Below are 7,319 nucleotides of genomic sequence, written 5' to 3' on the forward strand. Positions count from 1 at the left end.
ATGAAACAAAATAAATCAAACAATTAAAATAGTAAATCCCAGACCTAATTCTCCAGTTTCAAGATAAACATTAGAAATAATAAGCTAACACTAGTTATAATTAATTCCCAATGGTCTTCCAAAAAAGCTGTATTCCAGAGTTATTGTGAACATAGAAATGTTAAGATATACCCAAAAATATCTGCATTAAATAAATGTGTTGTAGCAAGATCTACAATTTGCTCACATCACAAGTCAGATTTCCCCAGAAATTATAGCCTAAGACCTTCCATGTGCCTCTGTCTACATATTCATCTCCCTATGACCTGGAACCCCTACAGCAAAAATACCACTACTTGCTTCAATATCTTGTCTAAGAATGATTGTTATTATTGTTAGACAGACACTTATCTAACATAATCAGGTTCAGAAAGCGTGTGTCTGTGTCAGTCAACTAAAGTTTTAGCCCTGCCTTTTGGATATACAGACACACTGACTTCTTAGCTTCCATTAAATATCATCTAGTTCTGGTATTTGGCTAACCCACTCTGTTGATTTCATTGGTTCTTCTGAAAATCAGACAATTTGTTTGCCTTAATGCAGCCCAAACTGGCTCACGGGATCAATAAAGGCAAATTGTCTGGTCTACACTGTATCATCTTCCTTGAACTCAAACAAGGCTTTGACATAAGACAAAATGACAAGAAAATTCTCAAGAGACACATGGAAAACATTTTGAAGCTCCAACACCCCATGAAGTGCATTAAGCTGTACTCTGCCCAAATTCCATGAGTTCAGTAGTAATCTCTCTATATTCCATATATAGAGGTTCCTTCACAGTGAATATCTCTATCTTTATCTCTGTCTCTATCTATCTCTATTGCTATCAATGAGACTTTATTTACTTTATCTAGCAACTAAAATGATCAAAGGCCTGGAAACTAAAACATACGAAGAATGGCTGCAGGACTTGGGTTTGGTTAGTCTAAAGAAAAGAAGAAACAAGAGTGACATGATAGCAGTATTCCAGTATTTGAGGGGCTGCCACAAAGAAGAGGGCGTCAAACTATTCTCCAAAGCACCAGAGGGCAGGACAAGAAGCAATGGTTGGAAACTGACCAAAGAGAGAAGCAACCTGGAATTAAACTTAAATTGTTTAATTTACTAATTGTTTAATTTACTAAACTTCCTAACAGTGAGGACAATTAACCAATGGAACAGCTTGCCTCTAGAAATCATGGGCGCTCCATCACTGGAGATTTTTAAAAAGAGACTAGATAGTCACTTGTCTGAAATGGTATTGATTCTTCTACTCAAGCAGGGGGCTGGACTAGAAGATCTCTAAGGTCCCTTCCTATTCTATTCTATTCTATTCTATTCTATTCTATTCTATTCTACCCCACCCTACCCTACCCTACCCTACCCTACCCTATCCTGTTCTGTTATTCTATTCTATTCTATTCTATTCTATTCTATTCTATTCTATTCTATTCTATTCTATTCTATTCTATTCTATTCTACTCTACCCTACCCTACCCTACCCTACCCTACCCTATCCTGTTATGTTATGTTATTCTATTCTATTCTATTCTATTCTATTCTATTCTATTCTATTCTATTCTATTTTTTATCAAACCAAGGGTAAACCCTCTCACACCATGGCCTTCTTTAGACCCTACATTTGTATTTTCCAACTCCCTTCCTAAAATCAGATTACTGTTGTTTTTATTTCCCTTGGCCATCAACACAGGACTCCCACAGCAGGCCACTGCACTGCAGTCCTAATTATTTCTTTGCTGCTTATCTGAAATTTATTTGGAAGAGCTTGGTTTATTTGCTGCTTTTACAGTTTCTTTTCCATTACCACGTGGGAACCCTTCCTCTTCTCCAATGTTTCATCCGCTCTTAGAGGCCAATTTTAGCTGTAGTTGAGATAATTGTGTTTTCAGATCAATTGGTTTTCGGCATGTTAGGAGGGCCTCTGCTCAAAATAATTGGTGGAGCCACGCTCCTTTGCCTCTGAGGGAAGCAGGGCAGCTTAAGAGTTTGCAGGCTAAAGTGATAGCATTGGGATAGCATTGAGACAATGTTCTTTACAACATGATGTGTGTATGTGAGGGAAGAGAGAGAACAGCATTACTCTTCAGAGAGTAGACCTGGGCATGATGGTTCAATATACTTGGTTTTTACCATTTATATCTCTTCTCCTAACAGGTTTCTTGAAATTTCTCAGCAAGTTAACTCACCATATTTTTTTTTTACAAAAGGCATCACACCTCAATTAATAGGGAGAACAGGCCATTGAGTTCTATTAATAACAAAAATCCCAATTGCTCATTATTACAGAAAGCAAGCTAAGGGGCTCATGTGATGCCTTAAATAATTATGACAGCTTCTTCTTTTTAAGAAATAGCTGATCTTCCTAAAAAACGAATATGCTGAGATTGCCTCATTTTATTTTTTTATCACAATGATGTTCATGAGAATGACTCATTAGTGACACATATTCAGAAATAATGGGCAAAAGCTCCCAAAGTGTTTAATGAATGGTTGTCAGGAGGATATAATGAGTGTCTTAAAAATGTACAACATTCTCCTTTTTCGTTCTCAGGAAGGAAAGTTGGAAAAGAAATTAGTCTGGCTATCAAGATGCACAGATTAATATCAGGGATTGGCCAGCCATTAGCCAGAATGATAGAGATATCTCAGTATGATTTTGGGGCACTGTAAAATGCCAGGAAACTGTCTATTATTCAATTTATTGTTCTATTTTTATTGTCACAATTGCGTTCAGTCTGAGGTACAAAAATCACTAGACTTTCCTTGACTTGGAATATTTCCAAAACAATCTCCTAACTACCTCACTCACCTTGTATTGCCATTCATGTATTATTCACTATGACTGTGAATAGTTTTAGAGCTTTTACGCATCCCTGCCTGTTCCCTAATAGAATCCCAAGTCTCATGAGTAATAATTTCACATTTAAAAATGATTAACTTCATATTCTAAGGTGACTGGTTGACAAAAAGAAAACTAGTTTGAGAACTGAGAAATGAGAACACCAGCTCACAATCTGAACTCTTTATCTAGTGCTGATCTGGCTATTCTGGCAGATCCAAACTGAATTATCCACCAGCCTTTTAAAGGGTCCTGAATATTTTGATGCTATTTTCATCTTAAAATATACTTTAAAACACATTTAAAATATATTGTATGAGCAAACTGGAAATGTACCTTTGTAAATGAAATATCTTCTAAAATGAAAACTCTTCCCATGAATTAAGCATGCTTAAAATATTAATTCAAAATATTAATTCAAAAACTGGACTTTCATGAATCCATGAAGAAATGAACCACAGAGGAAAAGGGGTTTACAAGTATTATTCATCGTGACCATCTATCTTTTCTTCACGCCATTTCAAGAACGAGCACCTCATTCAATCCATCATCATTCCACAGGCTAGAAGTCCTGCTACTATTTTCTGATGCATATCAGTTATTGGTAGTGAGAAATCTTCAGGCCTTATGATGTAAATCCCATTAGCCACTCCATTAATCATAGAGAAAGATGAAGGAAATTCCAAATAGCACAGCTGAAAAAAAAGTATCCTTCTTTTACTTTAATGTAAGCAGTCCTTTTTGGTAACCTTTCTACTATTTTATAAATCTTGTGAGATATCTCTAAAATTTCTAACAGAGAATACTTTAGTTTACTGTAATTGAAAACCAAGTTTCAGTCTGTACAGATGCTAAATATTTATATGTACATTAAAGAGACAAAATTCTCTGATACAATAATTAATAACATATTTTTAAAGTATTCCATCAATGAAGATACATTTTGGTAAGTTGATTTGTTTGTTGTTACAGTGGGCTGGGTAGATGGTAAGGTCACATTCACAATAGATAATTTCAACAAAAAGCCAGAACCAACAATTCTTAGCTCTAATACCCTATCTCATAAAACTCAAATTTGGAAGCAACACATTGTAAGCTCCAGAAGTTTACCCAAAAAATTTTTCCTTATATTTTACTGCCCCTTGGTTAAATGAATTAATAAAAGCAGGATTTGACAATTAGTATTCACTCTGAGAGTCCAGAAAAAGAATGGTCACATTGTCAAGGTAATGATTTAAAAGCTAACCAGCTGATGTAATGTAAGATGCATGATGTAATGTTGGGAATGACTCAGCAGAGTCTATGTCCCTTTAAGAGCCAACTGGGTCTGTGTCTCTTTAAAAGCCTTTGTATAAAAGGAAGGCTCTGCTGATATGCTTTCTTTCTCTTCTGTTTCCTGCTGTAACTGCTGTGTGTTGGATCCTGCTGCATTAGCATGTGTATATATATTGTTCCTGGTGTATGATAATGTTGATAGTGTAATATAAACCACCATTTAATATAGAGCACTGTTTACTGTGTTTACTCCTGGGTTATCTCAGCTCAATAAGACTGTGCATGCTCTGACACATGAATTCTCTTGACTGATAATTTTTTAAAAAAGAAAGAATAACATCCGTACAGTCTCAGTTAACAGTCCCTTCTTGTATAATTACAGGTACAAAAACTTTTGAACTCCTTTGTGCTGGCCATGTGATCCTTTTTAGACTACATTTCTAAAGACAGAAGTACGATAAGTGCCATCACTTAGAACAGGGATCCCCAACCCCCAGTCCATGGACCAGTACCAGGCCGTGGCATGCCAGCAACCGGTCCACACAAAGAAGCAAAGCCCTATCCGTGGGATGCAGGCAGCACACAAAACCACGCACTCTCCAGTCCAGGGAAAAACCTTTCTCCATGGAACTGGTCCCTGGTTCCCAAAAGGTTGGGGACCTCTGACGTAGAACATATGCACCTTTGGGGGGGGGGGTGTTCTAAAAGTATGTTGTGAACAATTGACAAAGTGGTGCTATGAAAACTTATCTATTCACAAAAAAGTGCCACAGTGGGCACAGTTCGTCTCCAAACATTTATTGACCAAAAGGCATATCGGTCCTCCAGGATGCTTCCAACCCATCCCAGTGGAAATTGGAGGGGGGAGGAGGGGGAAGGCAAATAAATAAATACAGACTTCTGCCTTGCTTTGTAGCATGTAGCTTCCCATTTAATTTTTTATTAGGGTATTTAAGGAATATCAGATGGGGCAGGCAGTTTGGTGGGCACCCATAAAAGTATCTTGAGGCAGCCCACTGCCTATTCTTGACCCAAGGAAACCAAGTATATTGATAAGCCTTTGGATCTGTATATATATTTTCTGATCAGTCTAAGAAAAGGTGATTGGTTGCTATATTCTCTCCTTGTATGTCCCTCCCTATAAAGACTTTTTAACAAGGAAGGATGGATAATTGGAAGGGCAGTCAGAGGAACTGCAAGTCTCAAATCTAGCATACTATATGCAGAAATGGCATTGCTATGTCACATGGTCAAAGATGTCAACAGTGAACTTTAACCTCATTTCCCCCTGGATTTTCAAAAAAAAAAATATCTGCTCAGTGTTTTCTTAGAATCATGTTGAATTTTAAAAGCACCCAGTTCATTCTTCTTTTGGAGACATATTTTCGGTAAGGGCAACATAATGGAGGTCAAACAACGTGCCAAAGATCCTACTGGGATGAGTTGAACAGTGTCATTCTATTTAAGGTCATAACAAACAACAAAAACTGGTCCGTCTTGAGTTTAGATCCCAGAAGCGCATGCGCTTGAAGCATACATCAAGCATACAAATGGCCTTGACCCCATAATGTATAGCCACTGTTATATTAATACATTGTGATGACATTGTCACCTGCATTAACAGCTGCAGAATTGAATTTGCAGCTGCTATTCTGCTGTCAAGGGCTGAATACAAAAAGAAAAGGAATTGTGTTCAACAGCAAAAAGAAAGAAAACCAAGGTTGAAAAACAGCAACAGTGATGCTTTCAAACCAGTTTGGTCCCGTACATCAGCTTTTCCTAAATTGTTCCATTTTGTGCTGGATGGGTCATCCAGTACATCTGATGGGCACCAGGCTGGAGAAGACAGCTAGCTATATACTGTATGTGCAATGCAAAGTAGTCTAGGCATTTTCAGTGTCTCTTGTTCCCAGTGAGGTGCTTAGAGATTTACAGCTGGAAAACTATCTGGAAATTATACAGCAGGGAGTGATTTAAAAGGCAGATGCTCCAATAGTCACATTTTAATAGGGAGAAATTAGTATCAACAAAATGTGAATTCGGGTAGAAGATTGGCTATGAAGAGCATGTGGCAAAATACAAAACCTTTTCACTACCAGCCTTTTTCCTATTTATTCTTCCTTTAATCTCCCCTTCCTCAAACTGCTCTTCTACTCCCCACAGAAGAAAGATGGGTAGAAGAGAGATTTTGAGTGGAAAAATGATTAACCCCAAAAGAGTTAGACCCACCTCCAACATCAATCTTCCAATCAACCTTCAAAATATATCTACATACATTTTTGTTTGCTTTGGTGGAGGGAGCCTTTGAGTTGGAGTGGACTAGCTGTGACTGCCTGGATAAGTCCCTAGAGCACGGGTGTCAAACTCGCCACGTCACGTGACATGTCGCAATGTATTACAACTTTTTTTTTTGCATTGCCGGAGCTGAGGTGGACACAGCCTCCGCATGATGCAACCAGCCCACGGGCTGGCAGTTTGACACCCCTGCTCTAGAATTTTCTTGGCAAGATTTCAGAAGTAATTTGCCTGCTTCTTCCTGGCTCGAGGTCACTCAGCTGGATTTTGCCTAAGGCAGGATTAGAACTCACAGTCTCCCAATTTCTAGCCTGATATCTTAATCTCTGCACTAAATTGACTCTCTTGCTTGCTTAGGTTAGGATTAGTTTAAATGTATGCCATACTTTCTAACGGTCTTGTTTGCAACCAATATCTAACCCAACCGGTCTTATTTCTTCACAAGCCAGGATTGTCTGAACCTCAATATTAAGCGTAATGCTGCTTGTTACTGTTCACTGAAATCTGAAATGCTTTAGGTTCTTCACTCACAAAACCATGGGAATTTGTGGTCTTCTCAATTTGTTCCTGTGAACAGTAAATACTATAGCTGGCAGCCCCAGATCAGTGATGTTCTATTCATCCCATTAAAAACGTACTCTAAGCACAGACCCTGATTCCTAAATAGGGTGGATCTGAGCAACCAGCATGTCTACTTAAAGGGTGACAACAACATCCCAACTGCAAGAAAAGGAAGACATTAGGTTTTGCAAAAAGCACGCATGTAAGTACAGTACTTATTTCATTGTGCAGTTTGCCTCTAGCGTACTGATTTCATGTTTTTCTTTTTATAAAATAGCTATTAAGAAATATAAAATGATTTAACATACAT

At 37.8% G+C, this 7,319-nt stretch overlaps 1 protein-coding gene across 1 annotated transcript in view; it reads right to left on the minus strand.

Annotated features, from left to right (window-relative positions):
* CACNA1G (calcium voltage-gated channel subunit alpha1 G) overlaps nucleotides 1-7,319 on the minus strand; it is a 368,214-nt gene that overhangs the window by 151,465 nt on the left and 209,430 nt on the right. The gene's annotated exons all lie outside the window — the stretch shown is intronic.

The sequence above is a fragment of the Protobothrops mucrosquamatus genome, unplaced genomic scaffold, assembly GCF_001527695.2.
Source record: "Protobothrops mucrosquamatus isolate PMUCROS unplaced genomic scaffold, P.Mucros_1.0 scaffold68, whole genome shotgun sequence".
Lineage (NCBI taxonomy): Eukaryota > Metazoa > Chordata > Lepidosauria > Squamata > Viperidae > Protobothrops > Protobothrops mucrosquamatus.